The sequence below is a fragment of the Ochotona curzoniae genome, unplaced genomic scaffold (assembly GCF_017591425.1).
Source record: "Ochotona curzoniae isolate NIBS_2020 unplaced genomic scaffold, NIBS_Ocur_1.0 scaffold_4505, whole genome shotgun sequence".
In the NCBI taxonomy this organism is placed as follows: Eukaryota; Metazoa; Chordata; class Mammalia; order Lagomorpha; family Ochotonidae; genus Ochotona; species Ochotona curzoniae.
The window spans coordinates 34,340,788-34,363,649 of NW_024467118.1; positions in this window are offsets into that span (position 1 = coordinate 34,340,788).

Genomic DNA, 22,862 nt, shown 5'->3' on the forward strand with positions numbered 1-22,862 from the left:
CTTCCTCTCTCATCTCCTGGAGAAGGCGCAAGGCTGCTTTCCCTCTCTGTGCTTCCACCCTACCCAGAAACTGTCACTAATGTCTTCACATCTTCAACTGCGGGAAACAGAAGTGATGACGTTGGTGTTTTTCATCCCAGGCCAAAATGAAAGAAATGGTATCATTCTTCCACCCACACACTCATGCTCTTTTTCTCACATGCTCTGTTCCCTTCTCACACCTCTCACTCTCTCTCCCTCCCTCCAAACATGCAAACAGAGATCACATTACATCTGCTCTCTGAATGGCAAGCTGATGAAGGATGCCAAGCTGCACCATGGCGCAGCGGGTACTTGGCCCCTTGGTGTGCGCTGCAAGCAATGGAACCAGTGTTTTTTCCTCCTGTTCAGAGACAGGAGCACTAAGGAAAGATGGATCACTCCTTGCAGTGGGATCTGCCGGTGAAGAATGGGCTGTATTCATTTGGCTAATGATGACAGAGAATATATTTATTTTGAAATATTTCTCACAATCAGAACATGGAGAATTTGTGTTATCTTTCACATAAAATATGAAAACAAATTTTAAACAGAAAGTTAGAAGTATATTAGGTATTTGGATGTGGACAATTCAAGGTTGTTTCATAGGATGCCTGTCTTGCACTAAGCTAGTTATTGATGGGCAGAACTGAGATCAGAATTTAAGGTGGAGTGCAGAACTATGGCCTAGCCACTTCTGACAGGTGCATCCTCTGTAGGAATACTGGTTCAAATCCCAGCTACTCTGCCTCAGATTCAGCTTCCTGATAATACACACCCTGGGGTGTAGCAGATGGCTCAGGAGCTTGAGGGGAACCCCTATGCAGTTCTAGGATCCTAGCTACAGGTTGGCTAAGCCCTGGCTATTGTGAGCATTTGGGAAGTGCATCGGAAGATAGATGATCTCTCTCTTTGTCACTTTGTTATGTAAATATATGCAAAAAATTCTATGCTATAAGATGACAGTAGGATCAGAAGGCCTGGATAAATCTGAATGCATCCCTTAGGTCTGAGTGAATCTGGGCTAAGACTTCGTTCTGCAAATGAAGTACATCTTACCAATCCAGTAGCTGAACTTCATGCAAACTCTCAGGAGAGGATCCAGCATGGTAGCCTAGTGGCTTAAGCCCTCGCCTTGCATGTGCATTGGTTCACCTGTCAGTGCTCCACGTCCTTACCAGCTCTCTGCTTGTGGCCTGGGAAAGCAATAGAAGATGTTCAAAGTCTTGGGACCCTGCACCCATGTAGGAGAGCTGGAAGAAGCTCCTGGCTCCTCCTTTGGATCAGCTCAGCTCTGGCCATAGTAGTCACATGGGGAGCAAACCAGTGGACAGAAGATCTTTCTTTCTGTCTCCCCTTTGCTCTCTGTATATCTGCCTTTCTAACAAAAATAAATAAATCTTTAAAAGCAAAACAAAACCAAACAAAAAAGCAAAACAAAAAATACAAAACTGTCAGGAGAGGAAGTAAGCATACTATCCCTTTTACCATATTGCTGCTCTTAGCCAATTCTGTTTAGTGGACACCTCACTTATATGATGTTAAATATTGGAATATTCATTATTATTATTATTATTATTATTATTATTAAAGAATATTTATTTTTTGCTTGAAAGCCAGACTAAAGAGAGAGGGAGGGGAAAAAGAGAGAGAGAGATACAGATAGAGATAGCTTCCAGCCACTAATTCACTCCCCAAATGGTCACAACAGTTGGAGCTCAGTCAGTCCGAAGCCAGAAGACAGGAACTTCTTTCGCATCTCCCACATGGGTATGGGGGTCCACCTCTGCTGCTTTCCCAGGCCATAAGCAGGGAGCTGGATGGGAAGTGAAGCAGCGTGGATTCAAACTGTTGCCCACATGAGATACCAGGCTACAGGTGAAGGATTAGCCTGCACTGGCCCCCAGTTATTATTAATTTTTTTTACCACTGAATTCTTAACACATGTTATTAAAATCATTGCAATTAAAGAAAAACTTACTTATGTATTTATTTATACTTATTTGAAATTGAAAGAAATGGAGAGGAAAACACACAGATCTTCTATCTTCTGGTTCACTCCCCAGTGCAGGCAGCAGCAGTCAGGTTGGGCCAGGATGAAATAAGGAGTAGCAAACTCAATCTGCATCTCCCACATGGACTACAGGACTCAAGCACTTGAACCGTGCTTGCTGCCTCCTAAGGAGCACACTAGCAGGAAGCCAAAAGCAGAAGTGGGGCAGGGACTTAAGCTTAGGACTTCATCTGAGAATTCCCAAGTGGTGTCTTATCCACTGTGCCAAAAGCCTGCCCTTGGAGTCTTTTTTTTTTAAACTAAACTTTAATAACAGTACAGGTATTTCATTTTCCCAAAAGGACACTGACGTGTGAAGAATTCCCGTGACTACATTGTAACCTAGCTTCTCCTTCTTTCCCACCACATTTTCTCTTCCTAGCCCTACCCAGCACCGAATGTATCTTGGTCACACAGTTGCCAGCATTGGAGCTTCTGTGGACTCCTCCAACCCTTGTGTGCCTGAAGGTTGGGAGCACACAACGGTTCTCTGGCTGCTCTAGGACATTCCCCCAGAGGACCAAGTGCACCTCTTGCCCCCATGGCTGCCATGGCAGGCATGCCTGCTGCCTTCCAAGTGGGTGTGCACAAGAGAATGAGCAGGAGGAAGAACTGCAGTGACTTGGAGCAGCAGCCTCATGTCACTGGGCCTGCATACTGGAACCTGTTGAGAACCAAGGAGTACTGCTCTCCTGTGCTTGACTAAGGAGCCCTGGAGAAAGGCTGAGGAATGAGCACTTAGAGTTGTTACGGTTTTGCTATAGTCTGAAGGTGTTTGGTTCCCTACAAAATTCATATTGACCCCTAGCTGTAGGCAAGTGCCTAGGTTTGGACTACAACATCTGCCAGTTCACATGAGGGCTGGAGTTGGGGGTGATCCAGGCTGGGCTAGGCTCCTGCACCTACCAGCAAGAGCTAGAACTGATGGTTGGTGGGGCTGAGCCAGGCTGTAGCACCTTTTGGTGAATGCTGAGTCTTGGGATGGACTGTGTTAGACCACAGCACTTGTTGTCATGCACAAAACCTGGGGCTGGGAGCCGGTCCGGTAGGGGAATTTGGGGGACTCCCCTGCTGGGTTGCTGCCTCCACAGGAGAACATGTGAGCTGGGACTGGGGGATTGGCCAGTCCAGGCAGGGCTGCAGCACCCATCAACCAGTATGTGGGATTGGTTTGGAGGTGGGCTGGGCTGGCTAGGCTGTCCCACCTACTGGAGCTGCAAAACCAGAATAAGTGTAGGCTGGTTGGGCTAGGCTGCAGTACTGGCTGGCAAGTGTTGGGACTGAGTGTGAGTCATATCAGGCTGGAATGTAGTAGCCCTTGGCAAGTACAAGATCCTGGGCTGGGGCAGTCTTGGTGGGGGAAATGTGTGCATTCCCCTGCTAGGCTACAGGGCTCACTGGTGAACTTCAAAGCCAGGGCTGGGGATGGGTTAAGATGGACCAGGTGGCAGCACCTGCCAGTGTACATGTGGTGAGTCTGGGGGCAGATCTGGCTGAACTAAGTTACAGCACTCATGAGTGTGCACGAGAGCTAGATAGGATGTGGGACTGTCAGGCTAGATCATAGCACTGCTAGCACACACAAAAAGTGGGGCTGGGGGCAGGGCTGGTGGAGGTTATTGGTGGTCACACCAACTAGACCATGGTACCTGCTGGTATGTGAGGATTGGGTCTGTGGTGAGCTGGTCTATGCTGAGTTGCTGCACCCTTCATTACACATAAGAAATGCTGCAGGGAGCAGAACTGACCAGGCAGCTGCATCTACCAATATGTGCATTGGCTGGTGAAGGTGCCAGACTGAACTGCATCCTGCATTGGCTGGTACACATGAGGCTAGTCTGTGGTCACCCCAGGCAAGGTTTCTTGGGAGACTACCCAGCTAAATCACTGAATTCAAACCTTAGCCAGGGGAAAATCACATGATATGTGCTGTAACCTTAAAGTACATGTATTGGGCCTGGGCCTCCTCAGTTGCTGATGCCTGTGCAGTAGTTGACATGCCCAGATGCACACAGGAGACATGACAGTCAGCTCATCTCGGCCAGCAGGGGTTGTCAAGTGCCTTGTCAGAAGCTGGAAAGCAGAACAGGACGGACATTTCTTGCCAAGCTTTGCAGCAAGTGTGTGGAGTTGTGGATGCACTAAGGTAGATTTGGTTAGCCAACAGACCTTGCAAAGATTCTATCAACCCCAGAGCAGTGAAGCTGACAACATCTCAGAATGATCAAAACAACTCAAGCACTACCCTCAGCACATTCTTTCCCACTTCTGGGTCCCTTGGGTGTCATGGAATGACCATCTCCCATCCCTGGGTGCTGATGTATTCTGACAACAGGGAGCACCCCCCTCACCTTCCCTGAATGCAGGCACAGGGGAGGAAAAAAGAAAGAAAAAGAACTGAAACATTTGTCCCACATACCTTCCTCCATACCTCTACTCTTGCCACCCTAATTGAAGGTCTACATGAACATGCAGCCCTCTCAACTGTGGAAACAATATTAACAATAAAATAAACTTAAAAAAAAACCCTGAATTCATGTTTGCATTTAATCTTTATGGTGAGGTGTGAAGGGGCTGGGAAGTTTATCCAATGATGGTGTGGGTCTTGGGATGGGATTAGGGTAAAGCCATCAGAGCAGATTGAACACCTGGGCCTTTTTGTTTGTTTGTTTGAAAATGTATCTACTTGCTTGAAAAGCAGACTTACAGAAAGAGAGAGAGGTGAGAGAGCCAGGGACAGCTTCTACCTTTTGGTGTGCTTCCTAAGTGGCTACAACAGCCAGGGCTGAAGCCAGGAGCTTGGTACTACTACTACATCCAGCTCAGGTGCGTGGGCCACCTTCCACTGCCTTCTCAGACACATCAGACACACCTGCTTAGAAAGCAGAGCAGCCTGGACTTGAACTGGCACTCATATGGGATGTCAGTGTCTCAGATGGTGCCTTAACCAATCATGCCAGTGTGACTTTATAAGAGGAGAGGATTAAAATATAATAAAATAAATAAGAAGAGAGGATTCACACACACACACACACACACACACACACACACACACACACACACACACACACACACACTCACACGCAGGCACCCTGTCTCTCACCCAAGGAGGCTCTGGGCTGCCTCAGGATTGCAAGCTGGAAGGCCATCACTATATGCAAGCCCTCAGCTTTGGATCAGACCATGAGAGCCCAAGTAAACCTCTTTTATTGACTACCAACAGAAACGGATCAATACAGTAGCAAATACAGAGTTATGTAGGATGCTGTTTTCAACTTCTGGCTTTCTGCTAATGTGCACCCTGGGCGGCAGCAGGTGGTGGCTCTGGTGCTTGGGTTCCCACCACCCACATGGGAGATCCACACAGATTTTGGGGGGATTCTGGCTTTGGTTTGGTCCTGCACTGGCTGTACCAGTGGATGAGATCTATCTCTATGAAATGAAATAAGTAAAAGTAAGAAACACAAATTCTAACAACCATTCCAACTCAGTGACGTTCAGTAATGCAAAAATGATTAATGCAAAACTAAGCATATTTAAAAAGACAAGATCCAGTATCGGTGATTTTTTTTTCTCAGTTCCTTCATGCCTGCTTACAGCATGGCCAATCCTTTTATTGCATCCTCGAGGTGTGTTCTATTATGGCTGTTCTGTAGACATTTTGTGACTCAATTTGTTGAGTAACTGATAAGAAATAGGGAAGAGACTTGAACTCAAGATTTTAGATTCTACTGTTTGAAATTTGTAGCCACCTGCCTGGCTTTGTGGAATCCAGTGCTTTTAGCGCCACCCCGCATCCTGCTTTGTTCATTTGCTGGCACTCAGTGGCACGCTTTGCCTTGGAAATCACTGTTTTTTAGAAAATCCTCTTACTAGGCTTGAATAACAAACCAGCCTGGCTCTGGGTCCTGACGCCACCTAACCCATTGGAGCCTCTCCCTGGGCGCAAGGTTTTGCCCGGACCGGAGGCTGATCGGCGATCAACTGAGCAAACACTAACGCAGGCCTCAGCTCTGGGCGCAGGGAGCAGACAAGGGCGCTACGGAGGGTTTCCTGAGCGCTAGGCCGATTGAAATCCGCCTCTAAAAAATCCGTCTTAGGTCTCCAGCCCAGCAGGAAGAGGGCATGCCTTGGAATTTGCGGCAGGGACCCGAGCTGTCCCGTGCCAGGTGGCACAGCGATGGTCTGCGGTCGGTGGTGCGAGCCACGGCAGCCACGCCCAGCGCCCGCCTTCCGCGCTGGGCGCACACGGCCACCACGGCACTGCGGCGGGTCAGGCCTGCGGCCCAGCCCTGCCCTTCTGGCTTTGGCGAGTGAGCAATTCCTCGCTGCGCCACGCCACGCGGGGGTTGCAGTGCAGGCCGCCCGGAAGTAGCGCTGCAACGTAACACAGACTGAGCCTTTGCCGGGGCTCTGCGGGAGATTGATTCGAAACAGATCCCGCCTTCCTAGACTTCCCCTGGGAATGCTGGAAAAAAAAAAAAAAAAAAAAACCAACCAAACAAAAACAAACAAAGAAACAAAAAAAAAACACCTCCCTTCCCAGCTGCTTTTGTAGCATGCCGCGCGTTCAACCCAGACCGCTAAGCCTTGCGGATTTGCTGCCCGGCTGATCTTCCGAACAAAAACGGTTGTTGCTGTTTGCTGAGTAATTATCAGGTGCTGGGTTCACTTCCTCATTCTGTGGACTCCCCCCAAAACTTTACCTGAGTGCTGTGATGACTTTCACGCTGTAGAAGAAACAGGTGCAGACAGTAGGTAAATGCATCCAAGGTCATTCATCAGGTAAATGATAGTCCCAGATTTTAAATTCCCCTAGGAGAATCCAGAGGTCCCTCCTGGGACACCCCAACAAAGCTCCAGTCACTTCTTATTCCGTCTTCATGCATGTCTGGCCATGTGTTTTGCAACAGCTTTGTGAAGTATGTACAGATGATGAAACTATTTGATAGATGAGGACCGCTATGCTCCAAGAGATTAATCATCTTTTTTGTCTTCAGAGGGACGACATTGTGCCTGGACAGCAAGCCTGGGGGTGGGTAGAAGAGGGACAGAACGTGGGTCATCGATAATATCGTAGAGCTGTTGGGTTGTCCAACCTGTTGGGAGCCTGTCTTCTCTGAGTTGTTTGTTGGGAGAAACGATGAATACAGAATCAATTTTTCTTAACTGAAATGTTTGGGACCAGGAGTGTTTCAAATTTTGGATTGCTTTGGTTCTTACATACCTAAAATGAAAATTGTCTTGAGGACAGAACCTAAATCTAAACTCTGAATTTATCTGTTTCCTATATACCTTATAACCATCGCCTGAGGGTAATTTTACATATTTTTAATGCACCTGCAGACTGGACATATGAAATGAGGTCAGGTGTGGAATGTTTCACTGCTGGCATCACGTCAGGGTTCATTTTGGATTCTGGGATGTTTCTTTCTTTCTTTTTTTTTGGGGGGGGGTGTTTCATTTTTAAAATGTTTAGATCAGGCCTGGCGTGATAGCGTAGTGGTTAAGGGCCTCGCCTTGCATGTGCCAGGATCCCAAATGGTCACCGGTTCTAATCCCAGCCACCCTGCTTCCCATCCAGTTCCCTGCTTGTGGCCTGGGAAAGCAGTTGAGACGGCCCAAGGCCTTAGGAACCTGCACCCACATGGGCGACTCAGAAGAAGCTCCAGCTGTTGTGGCTGCTCGGGAAATGAACCAGCGGATGGAAAATCTTTCTCTCTCTGTCCTCCTCTCTGTATATCTAACTTGCCAATAAAAACAAATAAATCTTTTAAAAAACTAAATAATAAATTAATGATGCTAGTGTTTTTAGCTGGTAGTGAGAAGGCTACAAACCCTACAATGCTCCACTCAGAATCTCACAAATACTCCAGGAGATCTGCTTTGGAATCCCTTGGTGAAGGTGCATTATTTAAAATACATGTTTCAGGATCTTATACCAGCCCTCTGGAGTCAGACTATAGAGAGCTAGGGCCTATGACTCTGCCTTAATGGTCTTCCCTGATGAATCTTGAGCATGCAGCACTCCCTGCTTACCTGTGTGTTTAATTATATATTTTATTCTGCTTAGTTTTTTTTAAAGGTTTACCTATTTTTATTTGAAATGGAAAGTTACACAGAGAAAAGAAGAAACGGAAAGAGAGCGAGATATTTCACTTGCTGGCTCACTCCCTAAATGGCTGCCTCGCTGGAGCTGGGGCAATCTAAAGCCAGGAGCCAGGAGCTTTTTCCTGTCTCCTACATAGGTACAGGGGCTCAAGCACAAGGGCTGTCTTTTGCTGGTTCCCCAGATGCATTAGTAAGCAGCCAGATTGGAAGTAGAGCAGTCAGGACTTGAACCGCTGCACATATGGGGTGCTGGTACTTCAGGCAAGGGATTAGCCTGTTATGTCATAGTGCTAGCACCTTTTTTTTCTAGTATTTTAGTTACCTGTGGCCAATCTTGGTCCTAGAATATTAAATGACAAACTAAAAAAATAAACAATTCATAAATTTTAAAATCAATTTTATATAATATTTATTTTTAAAATTTTTAGTGTCTTTGTTTTATTTTTATATCATTATTATCATTTTATGATAAAGTTCCATAGGTCCTGAGTTTTTTCCTTACCCCCTCCCCAAATCCCCTAGCTCCACTGAGTTCCCCTATATTATTACTATAGTATAGTTTTCATAAACAGTCGGAAGTGCATCTTTGTGGGCATGGACAATGGCAGACAGTCCAGCAACCTATTGTCAAGATCTAGTTAACAGTTTTATTGGGAATCCATCTTTGATCTGGAAGTAGAGCTGCGCACTGCATTGTACCCTCACATCTGGATATGATAATTTTCATTACACAGTTATTACACTTCCCCTTAAATGTAAAGACACAAAACACAATCAACAACGGGAAGAAAAAGTAGAAATTTATAATGCCATGAAGTTAAATAACATGCTACTAAATGACTGATGTATCACTGAAGAAATGAAAATCAAGAACTTTCTTGAAGAAAATGATGCTACCGTATGATCTATGAGTCAGTGAAGAATTTAATGAGAAAAAAGTGCTTTGAAGAAATGAAAATAAAAACAAAAACATCAAAATCATGAGAAATAGTTTCTGTTGATGTTTGTTGGTGAGATGTGTCTCCTGTTGGCAACAATTAGATGGGTTTTGGTTTTTAATCCAATCTACTAATCTATGGCTTTTTTCTGTCATGACTTTTTTATTATAATATAGTTGCTCTTGTTATAATTAATCTTATGCTATGGCTAGTATGTAAATTGCCTATTAGCCTTTAGTAAGTGTGTGATTCAGTGACATTAAGTATGTTCACAATACTCTTTCCGGCATGCCAAACTGAAACTGTATAACCATTAAAAACTACTCCTTGGCAGTCATTTGGCCTAATGTTTAGGATACTGGTTGGGTCACCAATATCCCATACTGGAATGCCTGGGTTCAGTGCCTGGCCCAGCTCCCCCATCTTGCAGATAGACACTATGGAAGGTAGTTGGATTTTGCCATCCACAAGGGAGACCTTAATTGTGTTTCCAGTTCTTGGCTGCTGTGAGCATTTGGAGAGTGAATGGGCCGAATTCAACTCTCTCTCTCTCTCTCTCTCTCTCTTTCTTTGTGTGAATGTAAGCCACTCTGTCTCTCAAATAAATAAATAATTGAAGCAAACGTGTTTCCCACTCTCCCCAGCCTTCTTCTTGGCAATTTTATTCCACTTTCTGTCTCTATGAATTTGACTATTTTAGGGGCCTCATATAACTGAAATTATGCATCTTTGTTCTTTTGCACTTAACATAATTCAGCAATCTCCTAGCCTATGTCAGAATTTCCTTCCTTCTTGAGGCTGGCTGCTGCTCCCTTTAATGAGCATGTGTAGAGCACATCTTGTTGTTCCTCCATTCATCCCTGAATGGCTGCGGCGATTGCTTCCACCTTTCAGCTGTTACGAATAGTGCTGCTAAGAAGCTGGTGTGTGATGATCTCTTCTAGAGCATGCCCTGGATGGGATCGCTGGTCGTATGGAATTCTGTTTTGATTTTCTTAAGCCATCGTTGTACTGTTCTCCATGCAGGTCTCTTGGTGTCACTGTGCATGGATTTATGTGATTATTGGATCATCTGTCTTCTCACCGTGAGAGCAGCGATCCTGTGTCCTGCTGCCTCTGTGTATGGGTCTCTTGAACAATGCCTGGGACAGAGCAGTCACTGATATATCTGGTGGATTAATGAATGAGTCAGCCTAATGTGAGCACAGCATTGTGTAAAGATAGTCTCTGTATTTATTGTGTTTATAAATTAGAGGCAAGACGTGACACACACAAGGCAGTGAGTAAATAAAGGAAGAATATAATTATGTACTGAACTGATTCTGTTTTTAAGCATGAGAGGAATCAAGAGAAGAGACTGGCGTGGGTAGAAATAGGCCAGGAAAGATGCATAGTTTGGAGTAAGAAGAGAGGAAGGCAATTTAGGTAGAGGGGACAGTCTCCACTTAACACAACGTTAGTTATGTATAAATGACAAATAAAATTTATATATATTTGTGGTTTACAGTGTGATGTTTTGATATACACTGTGAAAGAATCACTGTAATCGAGGTAATTAGAAACTCCAATGTCGTTTTCTTCCTTTCTTTCCCTTCCTTCCTTTTCTTTTCTTTTTTTTTTTGTGATGAGAACACCTAAGCTTTACTTACCCCTTAACCAATTTGAAGTGTGCAGTATGGTGCTTTGCGTTTGAGTCACCCTCTGAAGACTAACTCTGCAGAGCTTATTCATTCTGCACAACTGAAACGGGGCACTACTTACCTCTTCCCTCCACTCTCCAGGCACTGGGAACCACTGTTTTATTATCTGCTTCTAGCTCAACTTAAAAAATTTCGATGTAAGTGGGATTCTGCAGTATTTGTCCTTCTGTGGCTTATTTAACTTAGCCTGGTATCCTCGAGGTTCATGTTATTGCTGATGACAGGATCCCCTTCATGGCTGAACTGTGTTCCGTTATGTATGTGTACAACAGTTTCTTTATCCAGTCACCCACTGACAGTTACTTAGGCTGATTCCCTATGCTGGGTACTGCTGCCATGATGCCAGGGTGCAGATGTCTTGGGCATTCTGGGTTTTTTTCTTTGCATGCATATAATGCAGTAGTGGGACTGCTGGATCTTGTGTTAGCTTTCTAATTATTTCAGGAAGCTTCATATTGTTTCCCATAATGGCTATACCAATTTGCATTACCACCAGCAGTGCACAAGGGTGGGGAGCAGTTTTAAGATTATATCTCGGAGTCTCAAAGCTGGAGGGCTGGGCACAGGGTTAGCTGAGGACAGCTTGCATGTTATGAGTTAGGAATCGTCACATGAGGTCTAAAACAAAGTGCCTGAGAGAAGCAGGAAGCAGCCCTCTCTCAAAAACTCATCAGTATCTGAGTGAGTTTTCTGTTGCTGTAACAGAATACTGGAAATTGGTTACTTTTATTTTTTTTTTTAAAAAGTGCGTTTTTTATTTGCTTTTAAAAATTTTTAATTGCCCAGGTTTGGGGTCTGAAAGCCCAAGACTGGGTGGTCCTGTCTGTTCAGTCTCTGGAGGCTCACAAGAACGACCTCATTCCACAAGAACGGCATTAGTTCCTTCTGAGAGCAGTGTTCTCATTAACCTAACCACCTCCCACCAGACCCCACTCCTCGAAAGTTCAACCACCTCCCCAACTGCCACACTGGGCCCCAAGCTCTCAGCATGCAAACCTTAGGGAGACACATGCTATATCCAGACAGACAGGCAGACAGTAAAAGGGGTTCTAGTACAGCTCAGTATACTGGAGGCCCAGGAGGGACCCACATTGTGGCAGAGGGACTGGAAGCAAGGCCTTGCACAGAATAGGGCAAGGTGAAGGTGCTGCCAATAGAGCGGGGAGCACAGTTTCACCTGCAGGAGTCAGACATAAAGTGAAAATGAATCTTAAGAAGTGTAATTGTGACCTTGCTTAACCCTAAAACACCACAAACCCATACATTAGGGAGAGCTCTTTGTGCTAGGGGGTTGCAGTCATGAAAACCTTTTTTCCCCCTTTTTGGCTTGGTTGAGATGGGCTTAGGGGTTGGGGCAGGACTGAGTCTACAAGGTGGTGGGATAGCTGGCTCCAGGGAGGTGGGGAGAGAGGAGAGTTGGTGACAAGATTTGTGTGCAAACAGGATATGAACCAGGTATGTGGCGAGTAAAGGGTAAAGGGCAAGCAGGCTGACCAGGAGGCAGGGACAGGTAGAACCAGGAACCGAGATTGAATACTGAAGTTGAGGCCGGGGGTGGGAACCTGCAAATTCAAGTGGAGACATTCTATTTTGAGTGGAGAGAAAAATTCATTGCATTAATATTTGAGCTTAGAATTCCTAGGGGAGAGAAAGTCTACTAGCAAAGACCTTGACGGATCAACCTGAACATAGAAACTAGGCCTTGAATTCTATGTAGCCACGGTGCAAACAGTGAGTCAGAGAGTCAGTTAATTGGCTTTGCAAAAGGAATGAAGAGAAACTTTGTCTTAGCAGTGAGAACTCTGGAAGAACTCCAGGGAATGGAGGGTGTCTTAGTCCATTTGGGCTTCTGTGACAAAATGCCAATTGCCAGATGTCTTATAAGCAATGGTCTTGAGGCTGAGGAGTCCTGGACTGGTTTCTGGCGAGGGCTCCCTTTCTGGTTCATGGTTGGCACCTTCTTGCTTCTGTGCTCACATGCTGGGTGGGAGAAGGGTCGCAGTGACTTCTTTTTAAGAACATCATGTTGCACCTGGTCCTCCTGACCTAGCACTCTCCGGAGGCCCCACCTTCTAAAAGCATCATCTTGGGTGCTAAGATGTCAACATACACATTTTAGAGCAACAGACCATAGCAGGCGATGCTGCAATTAGGTTTTCTGAGAGGCAGATGCCAAGAGTGTCTGGTGAGGATCAAGTCTTGGGGTCAAGACAAGGGGTGGGGGGAGGGGGATGGAAAGAGTGACAGGCTGAGCTGTATAGGCCCTCCAGCTGCAGGGGGCCCTGTCAGACCATCTGAGTCTTCAGCCTCCATTTGGGTTGAAATGATTGGGCATTCATAGGTCTATTTGATGTGTACCGCCTCCGATGGGTGTGACCTCAGGTGGGAGGTTTTGCAGCCAATGCAGACCCTAGAAGGGGCAACAGCTGGACGTTTTCCACTCACCATGTCCACAGCAAAGCTAAAACTACTCATTGGTCCTTCCTTGCAGGGTGTGTAGGCTATGCATCGTAGTCCAGCACATAGCTTCTGGATTTCTGGACTTAGAGCTGTCTTGGCAGCTTGTGACGGGCCACTCTTCAGCAGTAGGCATGACTAAGGCTGAAGAGAGAAGTAACATTCATATTACTTGCAGGACTCTGAACTAGCAAGCTAGTTAGGCTTCCAGCAGTCCCTGGCTCCCTGAGGCTGTGAATCAGTCCTTGAGGATGTGTGCGCAGTGGATGTGATGGTGCAAAATGCAGGAGCTTATCAGGGAGGGTGAATGCCAGGGAGGGTGCCTACATCTAAATCATCCACTTGTGACAGGGAGAAACTTCAGCCACCACATCATCCCTCATTCCCATGCCAAGAAGCCCTGCAGATGTTGGGGTGATCATTTGGTTTCATACCAGCTATGGAGCAGGCATTTGAGCTTATTTTTAATTATAGTTGGCCCTTTGTATCTGCAGATTCAGCCAACTATGGACTGATAATGTGGCTAGGGCACTCTGGCTGTGTTTGTGCTGAACATGCACAAACTCTTTTTCCTTGTCATTATTCCTTTAACAGTACAGCATGGCAACTATTTGCATAGCATTTACTAGTGTCTTAAGTATTGTAAATAACTCAGAAATGATGGAAAGCACATAAAGATATACGTAGATTATTTGCCAATGCCACGTGCTTTTCTACAAGGGACTTCAGCATCTGTGCAGTTTGAACCTACAGAGAGTTCTGAAACCAATGAACAGTGACTATACCTGAAAGGCAAGGAAACTCTAAGAGGATGGAAGGTTGCAAATATTGAGGAACAGGTGTCTCCATGGGTTGTTATGGAATGAACCTAACAACCCTAGAAGGTCCTCCATAAGTCTTAGCCCTTAGTATTCAGGCCTTGTATAGTCCTCTCTCACATGCATACTGGAAGGATATTACAGAAATGAAGGTATACAACTTCCGAGGAACACTAATAATAAGACGTGTGACTGCCATCTTGTTCTCTGTTGGGTCATTCCCTCTGGGAAACCAGCTGAAGGAACTGAGTTCTGCCTACAGCCTGCACCAACTTACCCCAATATCCAGCCCACACACACCCATAGGTGGTGCAGCTTTACCCAGCCTGGTATGCCCGTAGCCCAGGCTCCTACACTTACCAGTGGCAGCTATAGCCTTGCTGGAGAATATCCAGAGTTCCCCTATAAGACCCATTCCCAGCCCAGGATCTTGTGCATGCTGGTAGGTGCTTCACTCCAGCCTGGCATGGTCTGCCCACAGTCTCAGCTCTTACTGATAGGTATTGTAGCTTAGTTTAGCTGGGCGCAGCCCACACACTGTCCTGGCTGTAATGTGTGCCAGCAGTTGCTACAGCCTAGCCCATCCCAGCCTGGTCCTAAACCCAGTTTACACAAAAGCTGAGGAGTATTTCAACCTTATTTGGCTTGGCTGTTGTGTACCCCAGGTGGAGCTGTGGCCTGGTTGTGGAGTTCCCCAGGTTTTCCTACCAACTGCTCCCAGCACCAGATCTCATGCTTGTTGGCGGATGCTATGGTCCTGCTTGGCATGGTCTTCTTTCAGCCTCAGTCTTTGCATGTGTCTGCAGGTGTTGCAGCCTGACCCAGCCCGGCCACCTCCCAGCCCTGGCTCCTGAGAGAGTTGATGAGTTCTGTGGTCCAGCCTGGCTCAACCTGTCATCATCCCCAGCTCTGGCACAAACCAGCAGGTGCTGCAGTCCTACAGAAGTGAACCCACAAGTCCCCTACAGAATCTGTCCCCAGATCTGGTTCTGTTGTGTTCTGGTGGTTGCTGTGGCCCAGCCTGACATGGCCCAGCCCCTGGCCCTACACTCAGAAGTGGCTACTGCTGCCTAGCCCAGCCAGGCATGACCCCTAGGCCCAACTTTCATCTATGCCAGCGGGTAGTATGCCAGCTACTTAGTTCATACATGCCCTCTGGTTTCTCCACTCTAAACCACTTGTCTTAGCTCCCTCACCTACCTAGAAGTATAGTGGCCCAGTCTATAGAAGCTCCCAGAAGTCATTCCTCCCCTGTCAAAGCTGCTTTTAGCAGCTCCTCTTTCAACATGTCCCCAGACCCTATTGCTGCAAGCAATCTGTAATGTCCTCCCTCCCTGCCCCACCTGGGAGTCAGGATTGCAGCCTGCTGTTCTTGGCCTTCCACAAGTATCTTATAAATAAATAAATAAATAAATAAGCAACCATGGTGGCACATTGGTATAGTTAACACAAATTTGGCATTAACCAGGCCCCAAATGCCTGCTAGCTACTGGCTGCTTTTCTCCCAGCAGCATACTGTTTTCCTAAGTACAGGGCAACCTAGTTAGTTGCCTACGACTGGGGCCCATTATGCTGTTAGAACTTTTATTTTGGATAATTATCTCAGCTCTCTGCCCTGCCCCATTCCCATGCACACAGTGAATGTGGTGCTCACTGGGCAACGTTCTGAGCATTCTTCTCTCTCCCACTCTCTTCGTAGCACCACCACAAGGATACTTTTCAAATGTCACTGTGCAGTGAAGCAACTTACCAAATACCAGCATCTTCTGAGTTTCCAGCATAGACCAACTCCAGGAAAAATGGAAAGCTTTGTTTAGAAGCAGAAGGCATTTATTTAATTCTCATCTAGTTTTTTAAAAAAAAGATTTATTTTATTTTTGTTGGAAAGTTAGATATACAGAAGAGGAGAGACAGAGAGGGAGATCTTCCATCTGTTGATTCACTCCCCAAGTGGCTGTAATGGCCAGAGCTGAATTGTTAAAATACCCTTTAACTTTGATTTATTAAAATTAAAAACATAATATATGTGAGATCTCTTCTTATATGACTCTAACAACAGGTGCTTAAGGCTTCTCAAGGTAGTGTAATCTATTCTTATTATGAAATGAGGAAGCTGGGCCCGGCAGCGTGGCCTAGCAGCTAAAGTCCTCACCTGGAACGCGCCTAGGATCCCATATGGGTGCTGGTTCTAATCCCGGCAGCTCCACTTCCCATCCAGCTCCCTGCCTGTGGCTTGGGAAAGCAGTCGAGGATGGCCCAATGCTTTGGGATCCTGCACCCGCATGGGAGACCTGGAGGAAGTTCCTGGCTCCTGGCTCCGGATCAGCACAGCACCGGCCGTTGTGCTCACTTGGGGAGTGAATCATCGGACGGAAAATCTTCCTCTCTGTTTCTCCTCCTCTCTGTATACCTGACTTTGTAACAAAAATAAATAAATCTTTTTTAAAAAAAAAGAAATGAGGAAGCGTTTATCTTCATGATTCAAGCATCTTTTAAATTCCATTTTTTTGAATGCAGAAATATAACACTCTGATATTTTTAAAATAGACTCCCTAAAGATGCTAATTAGAGATAATATAAAATGTAAACTTTGTGTACCATTTTCCTAATTGGTGAATTATTATCTTGTCTAGTCATGATGTTTTGACCAATTGGGCCATAGTTGATTCAACCAGTAAAAATATCCAAGTTGTTCATACACCCAGTGGTGTTGACACCAGCAAGGATATCTAAGCAATGATGGTGGCAGATGACAGGTTGTCAATGAAGGAATGGCAGAAAAAAACTAATGATCTGTGACCAGTAATTGCTAACATTGACAATATAGTCTCAAAATGTCTATGAATAGAAGGAAAATAATAAAGGTTCGAAATACAAATCAAGTTATGTCAAAAAACTAAAACAAATAATTTTGGAGAAACAAAAGTGGCCACATGTATGACTTTTACCCAAGATCATATTATCTGTCTCTCTTCTTTTTTACAGACATTTTTTTAAATGTATTTGAAAGGCAGTTAGAGAAAGAGGATGAGAAATAAGGGAGGGAGTGCTTCCATATGCTGGCTGCAGAAGCCAAGCCAGGAGCCTGGGTCCTGTTTCCTACACAGATGATGGGGCCCGAGGGTCATCTGCTGCTGCTTTCCCTGGCGCGTTAGCAGGGAACTGGATCAGACTCAAACCAGCACTCTGCCCAAGGTTGGGCAGTGCGGGAGAACCCAGAAGTAGAGCAGTCTGTTGGAGAAAGTGGAAATATCAGAGGACTAAAATGTGTCATCCAACAGGACCTTTATGTATTGAAAAGACAGAGTGATACAGAGACAGGAAGAGACACACAGAGAGAAAGAAAACCAGGCAAAGATGGGGAAATGGATATATACCATCCACTGCTTCACTGTCCCAAATGTCCACAATGTCCAGGACGGGGGCAGACCGTCAGCAGGGAGCTGGATCAGAAATGGAGCACTCTGATGTGGGATGCCAGCATTCCAAATAGTCTTTTTTTTTTTAAGATTTATTTATTTATTGGAAAGTCAGATATATAGAAAGGAGGAGAGACAGAGAGGAAGATCTTCCGTCCCATGATTCAATCCCCAAGTGAGCGCAGTCAACTGCTTTCCCAGGCCTCAGGCAGGGAGCTGGATGGGAAGTGGAGCTGCCAGGATTAGAACCGGCGCCCATATGGGATCCCAGGTGAGGACTTTAGCCGCTAGGCTATGCCGCTGGGCCCCCAAATAGAGTCTTAACCTGTCACTACAATGCCAGTCCCCACAAATTGTAAATTTGATTTCTGTAATTTAATTTTGTCAGAGTAGTGATATTTATCATTATGTAGTGTGTTTTTTTTGTTTTTTTTTTTGTTTGTTTGTTTGTTTTTTTTTTGTCTTTAGATCCCAGAGCATTTTCTGGACATTAACTGACATAAAAAGCCATGGGGCTTTGCTGCCACTGGGTGCATTTTTCTATTGGACAAGATTTCGCTAGAAAGATAATTAGGTAAGAGGAAGGGTATAATTTTGTGAAGAGATTTTTCACTCTTGAATTTTTTAGGCATATGCAAAACAGAGAAAACAGCATAATGAACACCAGAATACCCACTCCCCAATTTTCAGTTTGTACTCATCTTACTTTCTCACTTCTACCCTTCCACATCATTTTTGTGCACATATCAGGCACCATACATTTTCATCCCTAAGTAATTCTTTGTATGCTATAAAAAGTTTTTATTTGATACACACACACTCACACACAACACACATGCACAACTCCTATCTGTAGATTTATTTCCTAAATGTTCACAACAGCCAGGGGGCCCCAGATGCTCCTCATGGGTGGCAGGAACCCAATTATTTGAGCCATCACCGTTGCCTTCCATTGTGCACATTAGCAGGAAGTTGTGGATGTCCTGACCAGCTTCTTAACCACTAAGCCATAGGCTGTCCCCACAGATATCCCAATACTTCCAGAAAATAGCCACAAGGACAACATACTTCATGTATTGTGCAGTGGGTAAGTTCAGTTACGAGCTTTGATGTAGGTCTGTGAGCTATACCAAGCAGCTCTGGAAAGATGGCTGCATACTTTCTTTTAAGGAAGCGTTTGGATGGAATCATCTCCCACGAGAATCTCTGTAATAACTCAAGGGTAGAAGAACAGGGTTGGATAAAAATTTTCCCCATTTTCCCCATTTTACAGTGGAGGAAACAGGTGAAACAGTGTGCCTTGTCTGGTATTTCATAGAAAGTGAGAGGTAAGTTTAAAGAGAATATAAACAGTGAGAAGAGCAATTCTCATCTTGCTGTTAAAAGCTTCAGAAAACAAGAAATCCTCGAGCCTATGGATCTGTATCATTTAAAGTAAAAATTAAAATGAAATAAATAAGAACTTAAATAGAAAGAAGCTAAGAAGCTTCAAGCAATAGCAGGAAAGGCAAATCAGAGTTCTCCCATTCTTTTCTCCTTTTTCCCCTTCCTTCCCTCCTTCCCAACTCCTCTTTTGTGGAAAACTTCCACGACGTTTTGAAAAAGCTGGAAAGAGGAGTGGAAGAACACTTAGGGAATCCCAGAATCCTCAGCTTAGAAAAGTGTCCCACAAACCTTTTAGCCCAACCCCCTCCATGCAGCCAGCAAACACTACACCTAATGCTGAACCCAGAAAAATAAACAGCTCTCCATTTAGAAAGATGCACTGGGTTGTAGTCATCCACTATGAATTAAAGCCATTTAGAGTTACAAAAACAAAGCCCCAAATAGAAGCTTTAAGTGTATGGAAATGAATCCAGGTCTAAGTGACTTTGAGAGAAAGAAGCACAAACACTGCTAGGGACCCAGGAAGGCTCACCTGAATTAGGAGAAGGATCCATGCAAGCTGCACACCACTCCTCTCCTGGCCATTTTGCTAGCACTGAGGAAATGGAAAGGAAGCCTGCATTTGTGCAAATTAAGGAATTAAGGATTCCATTGATTTGCTTAACAGAGGTGGTCTGTATCTTCAGTATGGACTGTGAAGAGACTTTATGGAGTCTGCTTCCCGAGAGGCCTTTATAACTGCAATATTAGAGAAAGAAGCAGAGCTTCTGTGGGGTCCAGGCACTAGAACTCCGTTATGGACTCTGTAGGACAGTGCTTCCCAGACTGGTTCAGAAGGATATTAGAGTTCTAGGCTCAATGGTTTCCCATAGTCTAATAATGCCATCCCTACATAAGGTGGCCTTGGAGTATGTAGATAACCCCAAGAGTCACTGAAGCTAGTTTTCTCAAATGCATTTGAGAAAATCATCTCCCTCTCACTGTTTTTGTCCCACACCTGTTACCTGGTGAGCATATGCATATAATCAACAGGAACTTTGGAGATGCTATTGTGATCCTTCCCTTTGGCATAGAAAGAAAAGCATAGAGATCCTCTGGAAATGATTTATGTGTGTCTCTCCCCAGCCAGTCAGTGAAGTCTTCAAGACACAGTAGTAGCCCATCTTCTGTGTGTCCTAGCCTCTGGGGTAACTTGCTTAGTCAGAGCTTCAGGCGTGATAATGGAATGAATGAATGAATGTACTGCCCTTCAGTAATAAAATCTTTCACATTCTCTTTGAAATTGGTTTTTAAAAATTTATGTGAGAAACACACACACACACACACACACACACACACACACGCTTCCAACTTCTATATACCCACCGTGGCCAAGAGTAGGCAGAAGGGGTGGCAGGATCCAGTTACTTGATCCATTACCACTGCCTCCCAGGCTCTGCAATGGCAGAAAGCTGGACTCAGGAGCTGAAGCTGTGACTCGAACCTTCCAAGGCTGTTATGTGCTGCACACATCAGTGTCAGAGGCACGTTCTCCTACAAAGTCTTGGTGGTTGCAACTCTTTTGTCATTTTAGAGAAGATTTAATTTGTGACATCTGTTCTATGCCATTTGGTAAAGTCTGGTTAAAATAGATGAGTGACCCAATGAGAGGATACCGTTTCAGATACCAAAGAAATCATGGGTAACCCAAATAAGAGGCAATGCCAAGGAAAAACCCAAATGTGTTGTGAGCAACTCAGTGCCAGTGGAATTAGCTTGTAGACATTAGAGAGGAGAAAAATCTCTTAGACTTTTAAATTGTAGGTTACTGGCTTGAACAAAATCTCCTTAGTGTAAAATCAAGCCTTTCAGAGCCTGATTCAAACAACAGGAGTGATAAATTCAATCCTTTGAAAAGTACTTTTTGTTCTTGCCTGGCACTCCCTTCACTCTCCCAGGCCACTGATAACATCACCTTTCCCGGCATTGTTCTGGGTGTCATTGATGTTAAGCAAATGGGAAAGGAAATGTAATTCAGAGCTCACAAAGCTAAGGGGAACTGATTTTCAAGTTCATAACTTACAAATCCATGCCACAAAGGCCTGTGCATTTTAACCCACTAGGATGGAGTTACGGTCCTTGGACCTGTTCTTACCTTTTATTAGGAAAAACTTTTTTTTTTTTAAACAAATTAATGCTTTTGAAATTTGCTGCACTGTACAAAGAGGCTTTTTTCCCCATGTGTTTTTTGGTTCAGTATCTCCTAAGTTATAGTAGAAGAATCTGTAAATAAGGCCCTGGAAGATAAAAGGTCTAATTAATTCTGAATCTTTTGAAGTCAGCTAATGTTTATTAAACACTCACATGCTCCAAGCACTATAGGAGGAACAGGGATAGGAAGAGGAACAAACAGCATCTATGGCCTAAATCAGTTTAACAATCTGCTTATAGAATTGACAAGCACACACCTAAATGCTAAAGTAAGGGTGAAATAGAATCCCTAGAGGTTAGAAAAAGGGAGTAGTAAGTTTTGTGGCACAGTGATTAAGTTGCAGTTTGCAGGTCCTGCATCTCATGGCAGAGTGTCTGGGATCAAGTTCTGCTTTCACTCTAATCCAGTTTCTTGCTAATGCACCTGGGAGGTAGCAGGTGATGGTCCAGGAACTTAAGTTCCTGCTGTTGTGCCCAAATTTTGCTATCTGCAGAAAATCAGCAGGAGTCATAGATTGATGCAAAGGCATAAAGGCCTTTTTTCAGACTAGGCTCCCAGTTGACACCCCAGCACCGCCACCCAGCCTAGCTGGGTTGCGGGGAGGGGCAGCTGCAGCTGAGGCTGCAGCAGAAACAGCAGGGGCAGAAGAAAAAGAGAGCAACAGCATAGGGTTCTTACACATTTCAGGTCAATTCCATGTAATTATACAGTCATGATTGGTCAGTTTAACTGTTAACTTTTTAAAAAAGAGCGAGTTGGCAGGCTTCTATTGGTGGGTTTGAAGCAAGCAACTTTCAAAAAGTACAAACTGATGGGCTCTACTCTACGGTAGTGGGTCTTATCTAACACCAAGGAGCTCCTTCCTGAGGAGTGCTCTGCCTAAGTGACCTGCCAGGTGTCCTGCTGGGTGTCACATAGACTGTCAAGCCTGGAGTTCACACAGCCCCAGCCAAGCAAGAAAGGTAGAAATCACAAAAGCAGAAAACACTTAGGTTCTTCACTGCAATTCATGTGAGAAACTCAGATGAAGTTCTGGCCTTGCCCCTGCTGTTAAGGACATTTGGGAAGTAAATCAGCAGTTGACGATTGCTCCCTCTCCCTCTCTAAAATAAGTGACTTTTTTTTAAAGATTTATTTTATTTTTATTGTAAAGTCAGATATACAGAGAGGAGGAGAGATACAGAGGAAAATCTTCCATTCGTTGATTCACTCCCCAAATGGCTGCAATGGCCAGAGATGCGCATATTTGAAGCCAGGAGCCTGTTCCAGGTCTCCTACCAGGGTGCAGGGTCCCAAGGCTTTGGGCCATTCTCAACTGCCTTCCCAGGCCACAAGCAGGGAGTTGGTTGGGAAGCAGGACCACTGGGATTAGAGCCGGCACCCATGTGGGATCCCAGTGCATGTAAGGCTAGGAGGATTTTAGCCTCTAGACCACTCCACTGGGCCCAAATAAGCAACTTTGTGAAAAGAGATGGGGAAGTTAGAGGGATGATGGGAGAAGAATCCATAGAACAAGTTGTATTTTAGTTGTATCTTGGAGGATAAATTCTTAAGCAAGTTAGGAACTGGGTTAGAATGTATCATACAGATGGAGAGAATAAATTAAGACCTTGAAAACGCAAAGGGTCTTAGTCAAATGTTGCCAAATCCGGTCTCCTGCCCAGTGTTGTATGCCGAGCAGGAAGGCAGTGGTGAGGCATAGTTGTCTAGCAATTGGTGATGGAGAGAGCGTATGCTTGAACGCAGCCTGCCTTTTACTAAAAGTGATTTT